This window comes from Schistocerca cancellata, chromosome 11 (assembly GCF_023864275.1).
Source record: "Schistocerca cancellata isolate TAMUIC-IGC-003103 chromosome 11, iqSchCanc2.1, whole genome shotgun sequence".
NCBI lineage: Eukaryota > Metazoa > Arthropoda > Insecta > Orthoptera > Acrididae > Schistocerca > Schistocerca cancellata.
The window spans coordinates 85,408,067-85,427,366 of NC_064636.1; the positions used below are offsets into that span (position 1 = coordinate 85,408,067).

The following is a 19,300-nucleotide window of genomic DNA, read 5'->3' on the forward strand; positions in this document are numbered from 1 at the left end:
AAGTTTTCCGCACAGCACTACGCTGCCAGCTAACGCCCGTTTTGCGGTGGTGTTCGACTGCCGGTTCGAATCCTGGTGGTGGCAAAAATTTTCACTGCCAGCGTTTGCCCGGCAAGGGGAGGAGAGGTGATGACGTAAAGCTCCTGATCACCAGACTTGGCAACAACTTCCTGTTTTAAATACCAAACCTCTTCGCAATGTCTCTTCAAGTAAGAGCATCTCTGTTGATGTTGATTCGTCTGTCAAATGGGGACGTTAAGTTTGGCGGTCCGCATGCTGCCATTTGCGAGGAGTAGGCTATATGCCAGCACCGGGTTTCAGCCCTTCCCTTGTCTCATCATCATCATACGACACGAGCGTTAAACTATTCACGCAAACACACACAGACACACACACACACACACACACACACACACACACACACACACACACACACACACACACAATACATACAGTTAGTATTACAAATAGTGTGTAATGGAGAATGCTGTAAATAAGAAAGTAAACAAACTACGCTGCTGGCGGAGTGTCGTTAACACTCCGCCGGCAGCGTGGTATTGTGAGGCAAGTTTGTGAGCATCATGTTCGGCAGCAACATGCGTGAACGACACGATTTTACCAACTGTGTCCGTTTTGTCATCTGTGTCCGTGTTATCATCTGTGCGCGTGTTACCAACTGGCTTTTTATCAAGGCATGTACACGCAGGGAGTAAGTATCGTTTATGCTTTGATTTCATGTAATGTAACATGGTTATTTTATAACATGTTCCGTAAGATCAGATGATGGCAGCGTAAGACTATTGAAACCGGTCATCTTGGAACAATAAAAGTAGAATGAAAAACCAGTCCACAGTTGCAAATTTTACTTTTTTTATTCACTCGATGATTAGTTTCGGGCCGAGACCCATATTCAAACCACCGTAACGTAGTCGAAAGTGGCATTTCCGGAGATGTGAAAACCATCTCAAAAAAGTGCAAGGAACAGTTACAGCGTATACAGATAACTCATACGGTTATGACCGACATTGGAATGTTAAAATGTAAATCTCGTGTAACTAGGGCCTCCCGTCTGGTGTAAATCTTTCAATTTGACGCCACTTCGTCGACTTGCGCGTTTTCTTCCGCCGTAACCACTTTTTTTTATATTAGCAAATAAAAAAATGCCCCTCAACCCAGGATCGAACCCTCGGCCTCCTGCATGTAAACTCAAAACTCTGTCTACTGCATTTTTTTCCCCACACAGGAAACACACCGATGTATATACTCAAATGGTAGTGTATTCCTTCAAAAAACGAAAATCTCCACTCACTTTTTTTTTCAAAGCACTTATTGAAGGTAATCAATTAAAACGAAACAAAAGAAGTCATTTCGACGAAAACAAAAGGGTTAAATCAGATAAACGTGTGTGAAGGAATGGGGCTTTAATTTTTACGTTACCACACCTTCCTTCCTCCGTCACTTCTACATCGTGGAGCATCTAAATCCAAACAAGAGTGTCCACAAGAAAAGGGGGGGATGTCAACTCATCCAGATCCTTGTCGATAAAAAACAAGATGCAGCATATTAGAAAAAAAGCTCTCGATAGCGTGGCATCCTGAGCCACGTCCAATCGGCTGTGGCCATATATTGGGAAAAAGCACACGGATCTTCGTCATATCCACTCATCATCACGTAGTGGACACAATGTCCAACAAGCCACATGATGGCATTGTTCTTTGATCGGGGAAAGAAGGCTGAATTGGGATGCACGGGATCTCCCCCGAGATAGCTTCCTCCGACGTCCTGAGGAGGAAAGCCAGTTGTCGGCGAAACTATCTCAATGGTCATGACCGCAGGAGATCAACCGATTATATAATGTATCAGTTTCATGGCAACGATGGCAATGATCCGCCCATTGAGACCAATACGAAAAAGTAGCACGTTGGTAGGTACAATATCATGAACAACTTGGTACCACGAGGACACCCCTTCCATCGGGAGAATCGGGAGGCTGGTGTTAGACCAAACAATCTTCCAATTCGTTTCTGACGACAGGGCTTCCACAGAGGGAATACCATGAGGAATTGACCAGCGGCTTAACAGCATTTTTAGGGAGAGATTCTCTTGGGAAAGGATATTTACTCCTAAATAACTGATCTCAAGAAAAAATTTCTTAATGTGCCGTAGTTTGTAACTAATCTTACCAATCTGAAGTGACTGGGGGGGGGGGGGCGTTGACATGTTAAAACGGTGCGACGGATGAATAAGGCAGAAGCCTTAACCCGAAGGTCAGGGAAGTCCAAACCTCCCAGCAGACTGGGGCGCGCCATGCCCCCTTAACGTACGCGAAATATAGAGGTGCACCAGATAAACCTGCCAGTTAAACGTTGCAACGTGCGGTGCATCGTCGCAGGAAGTGGAAAGGTTTGTGCAATAAAACAAGCCTTACTTAACACATACGTTTCCATGGCCTGGACCTTACGAGGAAGTGAGAGGAAGCGACGGTCGTGTTCAATGATTGCTCCCTGAATCTTATCGGTGACAGACTTCCAGTTTATCGTAGGCATCTTTAGCGGAAAACTGTCAATTATAACACCCAACGATCGATATCGGGTGACCTTCAAAGCCCATGGAATTTCAAGAGCGTCAAATCCTCGCAAACTGAATAAACGCCATTTCTGGTCATTAACCCGCACACCCGTAAGATGACAAAAGGCATCCAAAACTTCCTTCAGCAGTGGTATATCATCATGGTTACGGAGAAGAACCATAACGTCATCAGCATATGCACGAACGGTAAACCTTTCTTGCAACAGCGACCAGCCGCCCAAACGAGCAGCTATAGTTCGCAATAAGGGCTCGAGAAACAGCACGTAGAGCGACATAGATAATGGACTCCCTTGAAGGACGCCCTGACACACCGCGATGGGGGAAGTATGACGGCCATTTACGTCAATGGGCGCCCGAATACCAGTGATTAGAGAGCTAAACAGCCGTCGTGCAGCAACAGTCGTCAATACTCGCATTAGGAATCCATGATTTACGCGGTCGAACGCTTGGTGAAAACCAATAAAAAGCAAAGCGCTTGGCACTGGAATGGTGGAAGCAATCGAAATTAAATCTCGAAATTCAGCAACGGGAGTCAGGAGAGTACGACGAGAAAGACAACTTTGATGGCTTACGATAATGGTAGCCAACAACACCGATAGTCAGCTATTTACCCCTCGCGCCACTATTTTATAATCATAGTCGAAGAGGGTTGTCGGGCGGACCTGATCCACACGCAAACGTCCCGGCTTTTTGGGGATCAGGACAATTTTAAGAACCTTAAAGCTGGGCAGGAGAAGGCCTTCGTGGAATACTTCATTCACCATGGAAGTTATCATATTTCCTATCAGAGGCCAAAATCGAATATAAAGTTCTTTGGGAAGGCCATCGGGGTCAGGCGATTTGTGGGAGGGAGAACGAGCCACAATATCAAGTATACCATCGCAATGGAATTCAGAGAAAAACTCTTCCTCGAGAGCTGGCGTAACAAGACTATCGAGGAGGGAGGTCCACTGCCATCTGTGGCCGAGCGGTTCTAGGCGCTTCAGTCCGGAACCGCGCTGTTGCTACGGTCGAAGGTTCGAATCCTGCCTCGGGCATGGATGTGTGTGATGTCCTTGGGTTAGTTAGGTTTAAGTAGTTTTAAGTCTAGGGGACTGATGACCTCAGACGTTAAGTCCCATAGTGCTTAGAGCGATTTGAACCATTTTGAGGGACGTGAAATCAAAAGACGGTGAACCGTCTGAATCCACTTCAGTATAAAGTTCGGAATAGTACTGGTAAAGTTCACGCATGATATCAGATTTGGAGGACCATTCACGCCCATCTCGAGAACTAATGGTAGAAAGACACGTCCTTTGAGATCGCTTGTGAAGCCTGAGAAAATGATAGAGGTCAACTCATCCTGTACGACTGAACGAGGCTGGGAACGCAATCGGACACCATCCATTTGCCTACGTTTGTGTTGTAGAAGTTTCGCCTTCACACGGTGGACGTCGGCGACCCTCAAGGGGGCAACACGAGCATTATCGTAAAAATCGCGAAGGACAGCATAATAAAATTCCCTAGTGCGCCTTATTTCAGCGCTAAAATGCTTGAGTGTTCCACACGGCCGTCTGGTTTACCCTGTACTGGCGGGCCAACTGCCTGGTACTGACACGGCAGTCGCCTTTGACAGTGTTAGTCACGTGCTTTGAGACGTGGTAATACTCACCGAAACAAGGAAAATAAGGCGAATAAACATGGGTCCGGAAATGCATACTTTCTGAGATAAACACATGTTTATTGGAAGTGTTCGACGTGGCGTCCATTCATAACAATGCACCCCTCTGCCCTCCGGCGTAAGGAATGACGCGCCCTTTGAAGTGTACCCGGTTGTTGTTATACCTGCTGGAAAACATTGAAGACGTGACCCTGCAGTGCCCACACATCGTTGATTGGCGAGGTGTAGACCAATTCCTTCAAGTGTCCCCTTAACCAAAAGTCTATGGGACTGAGGTCTGGTGAACGAGCAGGCCGAGGTGTTGTCTCAGTGTTGTCTCTTCCCCATTGCCAATCCAGCAGCCCTGAAATGTCTGCGTCAGATTTCGCGTACATTGTGACGAAAGTGTGCTGGTGGGCCATCATGCATGAACCACATTTTTATTCGTTGCCGCAGTGGCACAGACTCCAGCGAGGTAGGCAATACATTAATGAAAAACTCCTGATAATGCGCCCCAGTTAACCTTTGCGGTAACACGTATGGCCCTATTAATCTATCACCAGGTTCAAATGGGTCTGAGCACTATGGGACTTAACTTGTGAGGTCATCAGTCCTCTAGAACTTAGAACTACTTAAACCTAACTAACCTAACGACATCGCACACATCCATGCCCGAGGCAGGATTCGAACCTGCGACGTAGCGGTCGCGCGGTTCCAGACTGCAGCGCCTATAACCGCTCGGCCACCTCGGCCGGCTGTCACCAAGTACGCCTGACCATACATTGATTAAGAATCGGTGCTGATGCCCTCTTTCCTAAATTACTTAGGGATTTACATCTGCCCATACATACTGGTTATGGAAATTCACAACACCATCTCTTGTGAACCCTGCCTCATCGGTAAACAATATCTTGGGTGTGAGCAGTGGATCCGTGGCACACTTCTGCAACAGCCATTGACAGAACCGCCCTCTGACATGATGATCATGTGGCCTTAGAGCCTGTACGCGCTGTAGATGATACGGGTACAGCAATTTGTTCATGAAGTAACCCCCCCTCCGAATAAGAGAGTGAGACACGCCTTCTGCTGCTGGTAACCGTCGCATACTGGTCCCATGGGTTTCTTACACTGAACGTATCGCACGCTCGTCCATGCCAGTCGTGTGGGGTCTTCCACTGTCAGTCTTCCGAGGTGCAAGAGTACCTGTCTCCCTCAGACGCTGGAAAAGTCTGCCGAACAGTTTATTAGAGGGTAGTTTGCGCTGTGGATATTTTTCAGCGTAGAGGGCTCGGGCTCGCAGGCTACGTCCATTTGGCAAATCAAGGCAGAATATAATATCCGCCATTTCACATGTCGAGTAACAACAGCTGCTAACAACACGTGGAAGAGAAAAATTGCAAATGTTGTACACCATTTGTACGCACAAAGAGCGCAATAACAGTAAAGTGAATCCGCGTTTCGAAGAAGGTAAAACACCATGATACATACCCAAGGTTGGCAGTACTGTACAATAAGGCACACAAACACGACGAAAACAGACGTAGCCTACAACACGACTCCAACCACACAACTGTCTGCTGACCGCCTAATGGTAGACAGAGTACAATAAGGCATCGTAATACCCAGCCGAGCCGGCCAGAGTGGCCGAGCGGTTCTAGGCCCTACAGTCTGGAACCGCGCGACCGCTACGTTCGCAGGTTCGAATCCTGCCTCGGGCATGGATGTGTGTGATGACCTTAAGGAGTTCTAAGTTCTAGGGGACTGATGACCTCAGAAGTTAAGTCCCATAGTGCTCAGAGCCATTTGAACCAATACCCAGCCGAACATTTGAAGCAGCGCCAGTGCAACTATTGTGCTAATATCCGCAACAAACGGTTGCACAGTCCTTCCTGTGAACACTTATCTCGGAAAATATGCGTTTCTGGACCCATGTTTGTTGGACTTACTTTTCTAGTTTCGATTATTACTACGACCTCTCAAAATATCGACACTTTTTTTTGCATACCCTATATAGAGAATAAGAGGGGTCGCACTCATGACGGTGTCCTTTTCTTATGAGCACCCTCCATCGAGGACAATGTACTGGACTTCTATTATTCAAGAAGTCGTCGGGCCACTCATATATCCCGTATGCTTGAATGTTCGTTAACAGTCTGCAGTGTTGCACTCCGTCGAACGCTTTCCGAAAATCCAGGAATATGGAATCTGGCTGATGAAACTGGTATATTTGGAATAGCAAATGAAACGTAGCAATCAGCATTGGTGACTCTACGGGACCTAATAACCAATGAGTGGCTGGGGCTATGGCATACATGCAGAAATATGTGGGCACTCTTTCCCACAGAATTGAGAGAACTGTCAAGGCTGGAAGTACTGTTATACGGTATCAGCGAGAAGGTTCTTGTGCAAATGGCTCTGAGCACTATGGAACTTAACTTCTGAGGTCATCAGTCCCCTAGAACTTAGAACTACTTAAGCCTAACTAACCTAAGGACATCACACACGTCCATGCCCGAGGCAGGATTCGAACCTGCGACCGTAGCGGTCGCGCGGATCCCGACTGTAGCGCCTAGAACCGCTCGGCCACACGGGCCGGCGAAGGTTCTTGTGAGGGTGACTCGCCCTTTTTTGTGCTGTGCATTTTTACATTATTTCAAAAAGCGGTCTTCGCTGTCATCAACAGGTCTGGATAGTGAAAAATAAACTGCATTACGACTCAGAGCCCTTTCGTTTCAGGCAGGTATAAGAATGAACGACCGGTTGGAGAAGGGGGTAGTCGAGTCGGCACTGACATAGGGCGAGACCAGTCATAGCGCAGTCGCTAGCGCAGGCTCACTGCGGCAGGATACGAGGTGGTGGTGGTGGGGGGGCACTCCTCGTTTGTAGCAGCCAATCAGCTTGGGTGCTGCTGCTTCGCGATCTGCCATTGGCTCGCGACTGGGGTGCGCAGGGCTACGAACCCTTGCCGCCGGACTGCTTGCGACCTCACTGTGGCTACGGCTAAGGGCCGTACTACACTGGGGCGCCACGGCGGATCTGCTGGCAGCGCTCAGGTTTGGCAGTACGAGACGCCACCACAGACGGGAGAGAAACGCCTTAAGTCTCCGCTCATTAGAAGAGCGAGAAGCTTTGTGTGCAAGCTAGAAATGAAAAGGGATTGCAGAAAAAGAAGTTCTGGGTACATCCTTTCGTCGCTGTTGGTGACATTAATGGGTTATTAGACACAATTTATAAAGGTTTAATAAATAACTGCTAGATTTTCCAGTAACCTGAGGATGTCATTCTGTTCATTTGAAGACGTAGCGGAGATCTCCCGAGAATGACCGAGGAAAAATCTCACTGTTTTCAGGAAAGTAAATCACCAGAAGAAAAGCTTTTTGTGACTGTGTACTCGGTAGCTAATTATTTGTTTCTGCAGTGATATTTACAGTTTTGGTTTTTACTGTAAAGTATGCATAGCAGTGCCGTCAGGTTTGATTTGAAAAATACGTCATTACACTGAAGAGCCAAGGAAACTGGCAATATCGTGTAAGGCCCCAGCGAGCACGCAGAAGTGCTGCAAGCCGGCCGGTGTGGCCGAGCGGTTCTAGGCGCTTCCGTCTGGAACCGCGTGACCGCTACGGTCGCAGGTTCGAATCCTGCCTCGGGCATGGATGAGTGTGATATCCTTAGGTTAGTTAGGTTTAAGTAGTTCTAAGTTCCAAGGGCCTGATGACCTCAGATGTTAAGTCCCATAGTGCTAAGAGCCATTTGAACCATTTAGAAGTACCGCAACACGACGTGGCATGGACTCGACTAAAGTCTGAAGTAATGCTGGAGGGAACTGACACCATGAATCCTGCAGGGCTGTTAACAAATACGTAAGAGTACGAGGGTGTGGAGAACTCTTCTCAAAGCACGTTGCAAAGCATCCCAGATATGCTCCATAATATTCATGTCTGGGGGGTTTTGTGGCGAGTGTTCCTGGAGCTACTGGATGTGTGAGGTGTCGCACTGTCCTGCTGAAATCGCCCAAGTCTGTCGGAATGCACAATGGACGTGAATGGATGGAGGTCATCAGACAGAATGCTTGCGTACGTGTCACCTGTCAGAGTCGTATCTAGACGTATCTGGGGTCCCATATCACTCCAACTGCAAACGCTCCACACCATTATAGGGCCTCCACCAGCTTGAACAGTCCCTGCTTACATGCAGGCTCCTTGGATTGATGAGGTTGTCTCCGTACCCGTACACGTCCATCCGCGCGATACAATTGGAAACGAGACTCGTCCAACCAGGCAACGTGTTTCCAGTGTTCAACAGTCCAATGTCGGTGTTGATGGACCCAGACGAGGTGTAAGGGTTTGTGTCTTTCAGTCATCGAGGAAACACGAGTAGTCCTTCGGCTCCAAAAGCCCATATCGATGATGTTTCGTTGAATGGTTCGCACGCTGACACTTGTTGATGACCCAGCATTGAAATGTACAGCAATTTGCGGAAGGGTTGCACTTGTGTCACACTGAACGATTCTCGTACGAGAAAATCCCCACTTCATCGCTACCTCGGAGATGCTGTGTCCCATCGCTCGTGCGCCAAATACAACACCACGTTCAAACTCGCTTAAATCTTGATAACCTGTCATTGTAGCAGCAATGGTCTAACAACTGCGCCAGACACTTGTCTTATATAGGCGTTGCCGACCGCAGCGCCATATTTTGCCTGTTTACATGTCTCTGTATTTGAATACGCGTGCCTGTACCAGTTTGTTTGGCGCTTCAGTGTATAAACTGGAATTAAATTTGCAAATGTTTATATGTCCTTTTTCTAAGAATAATTCTAGCGTGTCTGATGTATCTGGCCTATTAGCATCATTTGCTGCAACAGGAGATGTAGCTCTGCTGTTTCAGTCTGGAAGTGGGTTCGAGGAAAACTTACATAGCCCGTATAGTAAACGTGCCTTTTCTGTGGTGTAGAGCTCTTGTGGTTGGAGTGCAGCATCATGAACGGGCTGTGAGGAAATTGAGGATCGATAACTTCCACTGTCTCCAGCCAGCCAAATTCCAGAAAGTGCGCTATTGTAAGCAGTTTGAATGTGATTGTTATCTGGAGAGTCTTATTCTTCGAATCGAGCTTCGTTTATGATCCTCGTAATTCCCAAGACTTTTTTTCCATTTCGGTTTTTGAATTGTTGTGAGATGGAGTGTCCCAAGATGCTGATCTCATCTGAATCTCGCAGATAAAAGATTCGGCGTCAAAAGACGTTCTGGTGCGGGAGCGGCCATAAACCGTCGTGTGTTCCACTGGCAGTGCCACCAGGCTGACATAAAGCTCTGCATGGAGGGAAGTTGTTGTTTTTGTTGTTGTTGTTGTTGTTGTGGCCTTCAGTCCAGAGACTGGTTTGATGCAGCTCCCCATGCTACTCTATCCTGCGCAAACGTCTTCATCTCGCAGTACCTACTGCAACCTACATCCTTCCTCTCTTGGTCTCCCTCTACGATTTTTACCCTCCACGCTGTCCTCCAATAGTAAATTGGTGATCTCTTGATGCCTCAGAACATGTCCTACCAACCTATCCCTTCTTCTAGTCAAGTTGTGCCACAAACTCCTCTTCTCCCCAATTCTATTCAATACCTCCTCGTTAGTTATGTGATCTACCCATCTAATCTTCAGCATTCTTCTGTAGCACCACATTTCTAAAGCTTCTCCACATTTCTGGGCTTTTGTCTTTGTCTCCTATTTACATTTTTGTTACGTAGTTTCCAATCCATTCGAACAGCAAAAAAAGGGAAAAAAAGTCAGAAGAGCTAATAGGATGGTTTAATGGTAATTTAATTACAAAATAGAAATTTTAGAGATAAAACTGCCGCTGTTAGCACATAAAGCGAAAAATAGTGAGTGGTATCGTACAAAGTTATCATGAGTGGTAAAAAATTTAACCTGATCGACTGTACAGTACAGTTTAAACTTATATTTCTAATGCTCACAATAATAAACTGTACTTTGTGTTGCGCAATATAATGTACAAAAATACACTCCTGGAAATTGAAATAATAACATCGTGAATTCATTGTCCCAGGAAGGGGAAACTTTATTGACACATTCCTGGGGTCAGATACATCACATGATCACACTGACAGAACCACAGGCACATAGACACACGCAACAGAGCATGCACAATGTCGGCACTAGTACAGTGTATATCCACCTTTCGCAGCAATGCAGGCTGCTATTCTCCCATGGAGACGATCGTAGAGATGCTGGATGTAGTCCTGTGGAACGGCTTGCCATGCCATTTCCACCTGGCGCCTCAGTTGGACCAGCGTTCGTGCTGGACGTGCAGACCGCGTGAGACGACGCTTCATCCAGTCCCAAACGTGCTCAATGGGGGACAGATCCGGAGATCTTGCTGGCCAGGGTAGTTGACTTACACCTTCTAGAGCACGTTGGGTGGCACGGGATACATGCGGACGTGCATTGTCCTGTTGGAACAGCAAGTTCCCTTGCCGGTCTAGGAATGGTAGAACGATGGGTTCGATGACGGTTTGGATGTACCGTGCACTATTCAGTGTCCCCTCGACGATCACCAGTGGTGTACGGCCAGTGTAGGAGATCGCTCCCCACACCATGATGCCGGGTGTTGGCCCTGTGTGCCTCGGTCGTATGCAGTCCTGATTGTGGCGCTCACCTGCACGGCGCCAAACACGCATACGACCATCATTGGCACCAAGGCAGAAGCGACTCTCATCGCCGAAGACGACACGTCTCCATTCGTCCCTCCATTCACGCCTGTCGCGACACCACTGGAGGCGGGCTGCACGATGTTGGGGCGTGAGCGGAAGACGGCCTAACGGTGTGCGGGACCGTAGCCCAGCTTCATGGAGACGGTTGCGAATGGTCCTCGCCGATACCCCAGGAGCAACAGTGTCCCTAATTTGCTGGGAAGTGGCGGTGCGGTCCCCTACGGCACTGCGTAGGATCCTACGGTCTTGGCGTGCATCCGTGCGTCGCTGCGGTCCGGTCCCAGGTCGACGGGCACGTGCACCTTCCGCCGACCACTGGCGACAACATCGATGTACTGTGGAGACCTCACGCCCCAAGTGTTGAGCAATTCGGCGGTACGTCCACCCGGCCTCCCGCATGCCCACTATACGCCCTCGCTCAAAGTCCGTCAACTGCACATACGGTTCACGTCCACGCTGTCGCGGCATGCTACCAGTGTTAAAGACTGCGATGGAGCTCCGTATGCCACGGCAAACTGGCTGACACTGACGGCGGCGGTGCACAAATGCTGCGCAGCTAGCGCCATTCGACGGCCAACACCGCGGTTCCTGGTGTGTCCGCTGTGCCGTGCGTGTGATCATTGCTTGTACAGCCCTCTCGCAGTGTCCGGAGCAAGTATGGTGGGTCTGACACACCGGTGTCAATGTGTTCTTTTTTCCATTTCCAGGAGTGTAAATTGCGCTGGGCAAGTACCGAACTTACGCCCTTTCACCCAGTAACCATAACCGTTACCATGAGACTGTTATTATTGCTGCAACCCAGCCGCTAATGTACATTAATGCAAATACAGTTGTTACTGTCTCCTACAGCCTACTTTGGATCGTAGGCCTAGTTTTATTCGAACACATTTTAAAAATGTTGTATTCTCTTGTACTTTAGCAATCATTCTCCTAATGTCATAGAACAATTTGCAGACAAAATTTTATGGCATATATCTGACAAAAATACAAAGCATGCGTAATCAAAAAATGGTTCAAATGGCTCTGAGCACTATGGGACTTCTGAGGTCATCAGTCCCCTAGAACTTAGAACTAGTTAAACCTAACTAACCTAAGGACATCACATACATCCATGTCCGAGGCAGGATTCGAACCTGTGACCGTAGCGGTCGCGCGGTTCCAGACTGTAGCGCCTAGAACCGTTCTGCCACCCCGGCCGGCCATGCGTAATCATATAGGCACGTTTATCAATTCTATTTACTATGGTACCGCACATATATATTTGAATCCAATGCTTTGTTTCGTGTAACAAAAATGACGTTGAGCGAATTTTCATAGTGCCGAGTAGCAGGTACATGAAATACGTCGATATAGAGCTTTAAGTTAGCGATGGATTTTTCCTTGCGCTTACAAACAATTGGTTCCCTATTGTTCTGAAGATTATTGGATAGGACCAATTTAACGCTAATAACGAAAACGGGTGTTCAAATTCGATACCGCAAGAAGAACTGCAAAATCTGCTTTCGCTATTAATGGATAGCAGGGAAAAAACTGTATTTCATGCTCGCCACAACAAATGCTTTTCGACTCATTTAGCTTAAATTTGTTGAGATTTTTTGTCACTAAATATCCGACATGCTCCTTTGGAAGCCACTGATCAGTTTTAGCAGTGCATTAGACGGCTGAGTGCACTTCTTTAATATACACGGCTAAATATGCTGCAGAAGTCAATGTATCACTAGCGGCGCAATGGGCCAAAACTGGCGGCCACCGCCAAGTTGGCCATACTTTCCCTATATAGGCTTTAGGCTGGTAGGCCTGCAGGCAGAACCTCGTGGCAGAGCTGCCACACACATAAAGATGCCAGGTGCGGGAGTTTCCATTGCGTCCCATGCTTCTGTCTGACATCTCTGCCACCAGACCTTCCATGATACCCCAGTGCGGTAGGGCTCTTACAGGGGCCAGTCTACCTGCGGTCTATCTACGTATCTACTACGTCTATACTCCGCAAGCCACCTTACGGTATCGTTTGGAGGGTACTTTGTGTATCGGTGACAATTTCCCCGTTTCCCGTTCCAGTTACGAACAGTTCGCTTGAAGGATTACTGGCAGGCCTCCGTGTGACCCCTAATACAGGGTGGCGCACGATAAGTCACCCGACTGAATTTTGATGCTGCAAGTATACTATTGGGGCAATAGCTTTCAAGTTGTGCGCTCAACTTCGTGCAGTTCATGGAAATTACACCAGATGTCGTGGCGAGTTCATCGCTTCCGTTGTGGGTCCCCCATTTCCGTTTGCTGCGATGGCGGACAATGGACGGTTGACCGTCGCACAAAAGAGAAGACTGTGTAACTGTTCGCGGCGCCGAACAGTGTTACGTTGACACAGAAAAGGTTTCTTGCTCATTGCGGCACACGGTGTGCTCCCAGCCCGTAGACAATACGCAGATTACATCAAAAATTTGAAGGTACTGGATCTGTTTTGGAATGTCAGCGGCCACATGAACGTACCGTACGTTCGCCGCAAAACGCTGTGGCAGTTCGAGTGGTTTTGAAATTTGGAGTAAGGTCTTATGGGACCAAACTGCTGAGGTCATCGGTCCCAAAGCTTACCGTCTACTTAATCGAACTTAAACTAATTTACACTAAGGACAACACACACACCCTTGCCCGAGGGAAGACTCGAATCCCCGACGGTGGGAGCCGCGCGAACCGTGACAAGGCGCCGAAGACCGCTCGGTTACTCCTCGCGGCCGAGTGGCTTTGACTCTTAGTCCGAGTAAATCAACAAAAAGAGCCAATGCCGAGTCGAGAATTTCACGCCGATCTGTATAAAGAATTATTCAATCCGACCATCGCTTGAGCCAACGGCCTTTCCGCAGTGGTAACACCGGTTCCCGTCAGATCACCAAAGTTAAGAGCTGTCGGGCTGGGCTAGCACTCGGATGGGTGACCATCCGGTCTGCCGAGCGCTGTTGGCAACCGGGGTGCACTCAGCCCTTGTGAGGCAAACTGAGGAGCTACTCGAACGGCCTAAGGCGCTGCAGCCATGGACTGTGCGGCTGGTCCCGGCGGAGGTTCGAGTCCTCCCTCGGGCATGAATGTGTGTGTTTGTCCTTAGGATAATTTAGGTTAAGTAGTGTGTAAGCTTAGGGACTGATGCCCTTAGCAGTTAAGTCCCATAATATTTCACACACATTTGAACTTGTTTTGAGGAGCTACTGGATTGAAAAGTAGCGGCTCCGAAACTGATATACGGCCGGGAGAACGGTGTGCTGACCACATGCCCCTCTGTATCCACATCCAGTAATGATGCCTATGAACTGAGGATGACACGGCGGCCAGTCGTTCCTTTAGGCCTTCATGGCCTGTTGGGGTGTAGTTTAGTTTAGACCATCACTTGCATCCATTACAACATGACTGTGGCGCATAAGCTTACTGCGAGAGATAAGGAGCGGAGACTGCAGTTTGCAAGGTGGACAATTGAGCAAGACCAAGAGGCAGTGCTACGCAACACATTGTTTTCTGAGGAAGCTAATTTTTGCGTACCTTCGCGAATAATCCACACGAAAGACACCTACGGGGAGAAAGTGTGTGTGGGGGTCGTGATGTCAAGCCAGGGAATCATCGGTCCATTCTTCTTCGACGTTACAGTAACCAGTGACCGTTATTTACACATGCTGCGATACCAGTTCTATCCTCAACTCGTGGCCTAAAAAAATGGCTCTGAGCTCTATGGGACTTAACTTCAGAGGTCATCAGTCCCCTAGAACTTAGAAGTACTTAAACCTAACTAAGCTAAGGAGAACACACACATCCATGCCCGAGGCAGGATTCGAACCTGCGACCGTAGCGGTCGCGCGCCTCCAGACTGTAGCGCCTAGCACCACTGGGCCACTCCGGCCGGCTCGTGGCCTCATGTCTTCCATTGCAGACGCAGTGGTTCATGCAGGATGGAGCACGACCCCCATACTGTGCTTGATTTCCCACTCGAAAGTCTTGGCCTTAGGGTATTGTCAGATTTTCAGCACTTTATGCAGGAGGAGGAATGTGGCCGCCCCACAGCCCGGACATTAACCGATGTGACTTCTTCCTTTGGGGGTTCCTTAAAGTGAAGGTGTACCACAGAAAACGCGAAAATGCAGTGCACCTTACGGCCATCATTGTGGAGTTATACCGCGCCATTCCAGAACATTTGTGTCGGAGAGTCGTCACAAATGCATATGTGCGACTTGAAGAAGTTATAAACCAAAACGGCAGTCATATTGAACATATGATTCATAAGGTTATATTTGCAAGCTGCATTCTTATTTTATTACAGGCGAAACACCGTCAGACTTCAAGAAGAATATAATAATTCCAATCCCAAAGAAAGCAGGTGTTGACAGATGTTAAAATTGCCGAACTATCAGTTTAATGGTTGCAAAATACTAACACGAATTCTTTACAGACGGATGGAAAAACTTGTAGAAGCCGACCTCGGGGACGAACAGTTTGGATTCCGTAGAAATATTGTAACACGTGAGGCAATACTCACATTACGGCTTACCTTAGAACAAAGATTAAGGAAAGGCAAACCTACATCTCTAGCATCTGTAGAATTAGAGAAAACTTTTGACAATGTTGACTGGAATACTCTCTATCAAATTCTAAAGGTGACAGGGGTAAAATACACGGAGCGAAAGGCTATTTACAATTACTACAGAAACCAGATGGCAGTTATAAGAGTCGAGGGACATGAAAGGGAAGCAGTTGTTGAGAAGGTAGTGAGACAAAATTGTAGCCTATCCCCGATGTTATTCAATCTGTATATTGAGCAAGGAGTAAAGGAAGCAAAAGAAAAATTCGGAGTAGAAATTAAAATCCATGGAAAAAAAATAAAAACTCGGAGGTTCGCCACCGAGCGAGGTGGCGCAGTGGTTAGCACACTGGACTCGCATTCGGGAGGACGACGGTTCAATCCCGTCTCCGGCCATCCTGATTTAGGTTTTCCGTGATTTCCCTAAATCGCTTCAGGCAAATGCCGCGATGGTTCCTTTGAAAGGGCACGGCCGATTTCCTTCCCCATCCTTCCCTCACCCGAGCTTGCGCTCCGTCTCTAATGCCCTCGTTGTCGACGGGACGTTAAACACTAATGTCCTCCTCCTCGGAGGTTCGCCGACGACATTGCAGTTCTGTCAGAGACAGCACCTTTGCTGGAAGAGCAGTTGAACGGAATGGGAAATGTCTTGTAAGGAGGATATAAGATGAACATCAAAAAAAGCAAATCGAGGATATTCGAATGTAGTCGAATAAAATCGGGTGATGCTGAGGGAATTAGATTAGGAAATGAGACACTTAAAGTAGTAAAGGACTTTTGCTATTTGGGGAGCAAAGTAACTAATGATGGTCCAAGTAGGATAAAAAAGGGTAGACTAGCAATGGCAAGGAAAGCGTTTCTGAAGAAGAGAAATTTGTTAACATCAAGTATGGATTTAAATCGCAGGAAGTGGTTTCTGAAAGTATTTGTGTGGAGTGTACCCATGAATCGAAGTGAAACATGGACGATAAATAGTTTGGACAAGAAGAGAATAGAAGCTACAAAAGAATGCTGAAGATTAGGTGGGCAGACCACATAACTAATTGGGAGGTATTGATAGAATTGGGGAGAAGCGAAATTTGAGGCATAACTTGACTGGAAGAAGGGATCGGTTGGTAGGACATGTTCTGAGGCATCAAGGGATCACCAAATTAGTATTGGAAGGCAGCGTGGAGGGTAAAAATCATAGAGGGAGACCAGGAGATGAATACACTAAACAGATTCAGAAAGATGGAAGTTGCAGTATGTACTTGGAGATGAAGTAGCTTGCACAGGATAGAGTAGCATGGAGAGTTGCATCAAACCAGTCTCAGGACTGAAGACCGCGACAACAACGTTCTTTACTTCTACATCAATAAAGTACAAACCTTGTCAACAACAAATGCGGCTCTTCAAGCTTTCCCGGCGGATGTGTGGTGAACAGTCTTCACGGGTTTGCCGCCGGGTCACGCTGTGCAAGTTCCACAATAGTTCCTCGGAGCAACTTTCCGACATCTTCAGGTGGCTCAATCTTGCCGGTGGCTAGGGACGACTGACGGTATCGGTACGGCGACGAAAGTTTCAAAGAACACGCGCGCGACGAATGCGCAGGCGCGGAAATCGCGCTTGCTCAATGATTGGCAGATAGATGGTGCCATATTCAAACTCCCTCTGCCGAAAATCGTAGAGCGGCTCTCCTGCGCGTGCGCTGTGCGGTGCGTTCGCCAACATTGCGGCCAGGCGTTTCTCACCAATGGCCCGTACTAGACCAACGTTATGACGATCCTGTTATCGAAGAATCTTGATTTTCGCGTCGTGATTTAATAGCAGCCTGTGCAGGGTTGCAGGCTGTGCTCAATTGAAATCCCGCATGCTTGTTGATGAGATTGTCGGCTGTACGGATATATATTGCTTGCTCTATGACTCAATCCCAGAAAGATCATGCCGGGGATAAAACTTCCATCATTCATAAATCACCTGACGTCCTGTCTTCAGACAGTGTTCGCAATTGGCGACTTTTCCGGTTGACGAAGACGTGTATGACGCTTATCTTCATCGCAGCGTTCTTGTACTGTGCGGTATGTCTGGCGTATACAGGGTGGTCCATTGATCGTGACCGGGCCAAATATCTCACGAAATAAGTGTCAAACGAAAAAAAATACAAAGAACGAAACTTGTCTAGCTCGAAGGGGGAAACCAGATGGCGCTATAGTTGGCCCGCTAGATGGCGCTGCCATAGGTCAAACGGATATCAACTGCGTTTTTTTCTTAAATAGGAACCCTCATTTTTATTACATATTTGTGTAGTACGTAAAGAATTATGAATGTTTTAGTTGAACCACTTTTTTCCCTTTGTGATAGATTGCGCTGTAACAGTCAAATGGTTCAAATGGCTCTGAGCACTATGGGACTTAACATCTTCGGTCATCAGTCCCCTAGAACTTAGAACTACTTAAACCTAACTAACCGAAGGACATCACACACATTTATGCACGAGGCAAGATTCGAACCTGCGACCGTAGCGGTAGACTGAAGCGCCTACAACCGACCGGCCACACCGGCCGACTGCTGTAATAGTCACAGACGTGTAAGTACGTGGTATCACGTAACATTCCGCCAGTGCGGACGGTATTTGCTTCGTGATACATTACCCATGTTAAAATGGACCGTTTACCAATCGCGGAAAATGTCGATATCGTGTTAATGTGTGGCTATTGTGAAAAATGCCCAAAGGGCGTGTGCTATGTATGCTGCTCGGTATCCTGGACGACATCATCCAAGTGTCCGGACCGTTCGCCGGATAGTTACGTTATTTAAGGAAAAAGGAAGTGTTCAGCCGCATGTGAAACGTCAACCACGACCTGCAACAAATGATGATGCCCAAGTAGGTGTTTTAGTTGCTGTCGGCTAATCTGCACATCAGTAGCAGCCAAATTGCGCGAGAATCGGGAATCTCAAAAAAGTCGGTGTTGAGAACGTTACATCAACATCGATTGCACCCGTACCATATTTCTATGCACCAGGAATTACATGGCGACGACTTTGAACGTCGTGTACAGTTCTGCCACTGGGCACAAGAGAAATTACGGGACGATGACAGATTTTTTCCACGCGTTCTACTTAGCGACGAAGCGTCATTCACCAACAGCGGTAACGTAATACGGCATAATATGCACTATTGGGCAACAGAAAATCCACGACGGCTGTGACAAGTGGAACACCAGTGACCTTGGCAGGTTATGTATAGTGTGGCATTGTGGGAGGAAGGATAATTGGCCCCCATTTTATCGATGGCAATCTAAATGGTGAAATGTATGCTGATTTCCTACTTAATGTTCTACCGATGTTACTACAAGATGTTTCACTGCATGACAGAATGGCGATGTACTTCCAACATGATGGATGTCCGGCACGTAGCTCGCGTGCGGTTGAAGCGGTATTGAATAGCATATTTCATGAGAGGTCGATTGGTCGTCGAAGCACCATACCGTGGCCCGCACGTTCACCGGATCTGACGTCCCCGGATGTCTTTCTGTGGGGAAGGATATTTGCTATCGTGATCCACCGACAACGCCTGACAACATGCGTCAGCGCATTGTCAATGCATGTGCGAACATTACAGAAGTCGAACTACTCGCTGTTGAGAGGAATGTCGTTACACGTATTGCCGAATGCATTGAGTTTGTTGGACTTGATTTTGAGCATTTATTGCATTAATGTGATATTTACAGGTAATCACGCTGTAACAGCAGGCGTTCTCAGAAATGATAAGTTCACAAAGGTACATGTATCATATTGGAACAACCGAAATAAAAT

At 47.5% G+C, this 19,300-nt stretch overlaps 1 protein-coding gene and 1 pseudogene across 1 annotated transcript in view; both read left to right on the forward strand.

Moving 5' to 3' along the window:
• LOC126108650 (insulin-like growth factor 2 mRNA-binding protein 1) overlaps positions 1 to 19,300 on the forward strand; it is an 824,356-nt gene that overhangs the window by 73,660 nt on the left and 731,396 nt on the right.
• Positions 13,790 to 13,907, forward strand: LOC126109103 (5S ribosomal RNA; annotated as a pseudogene).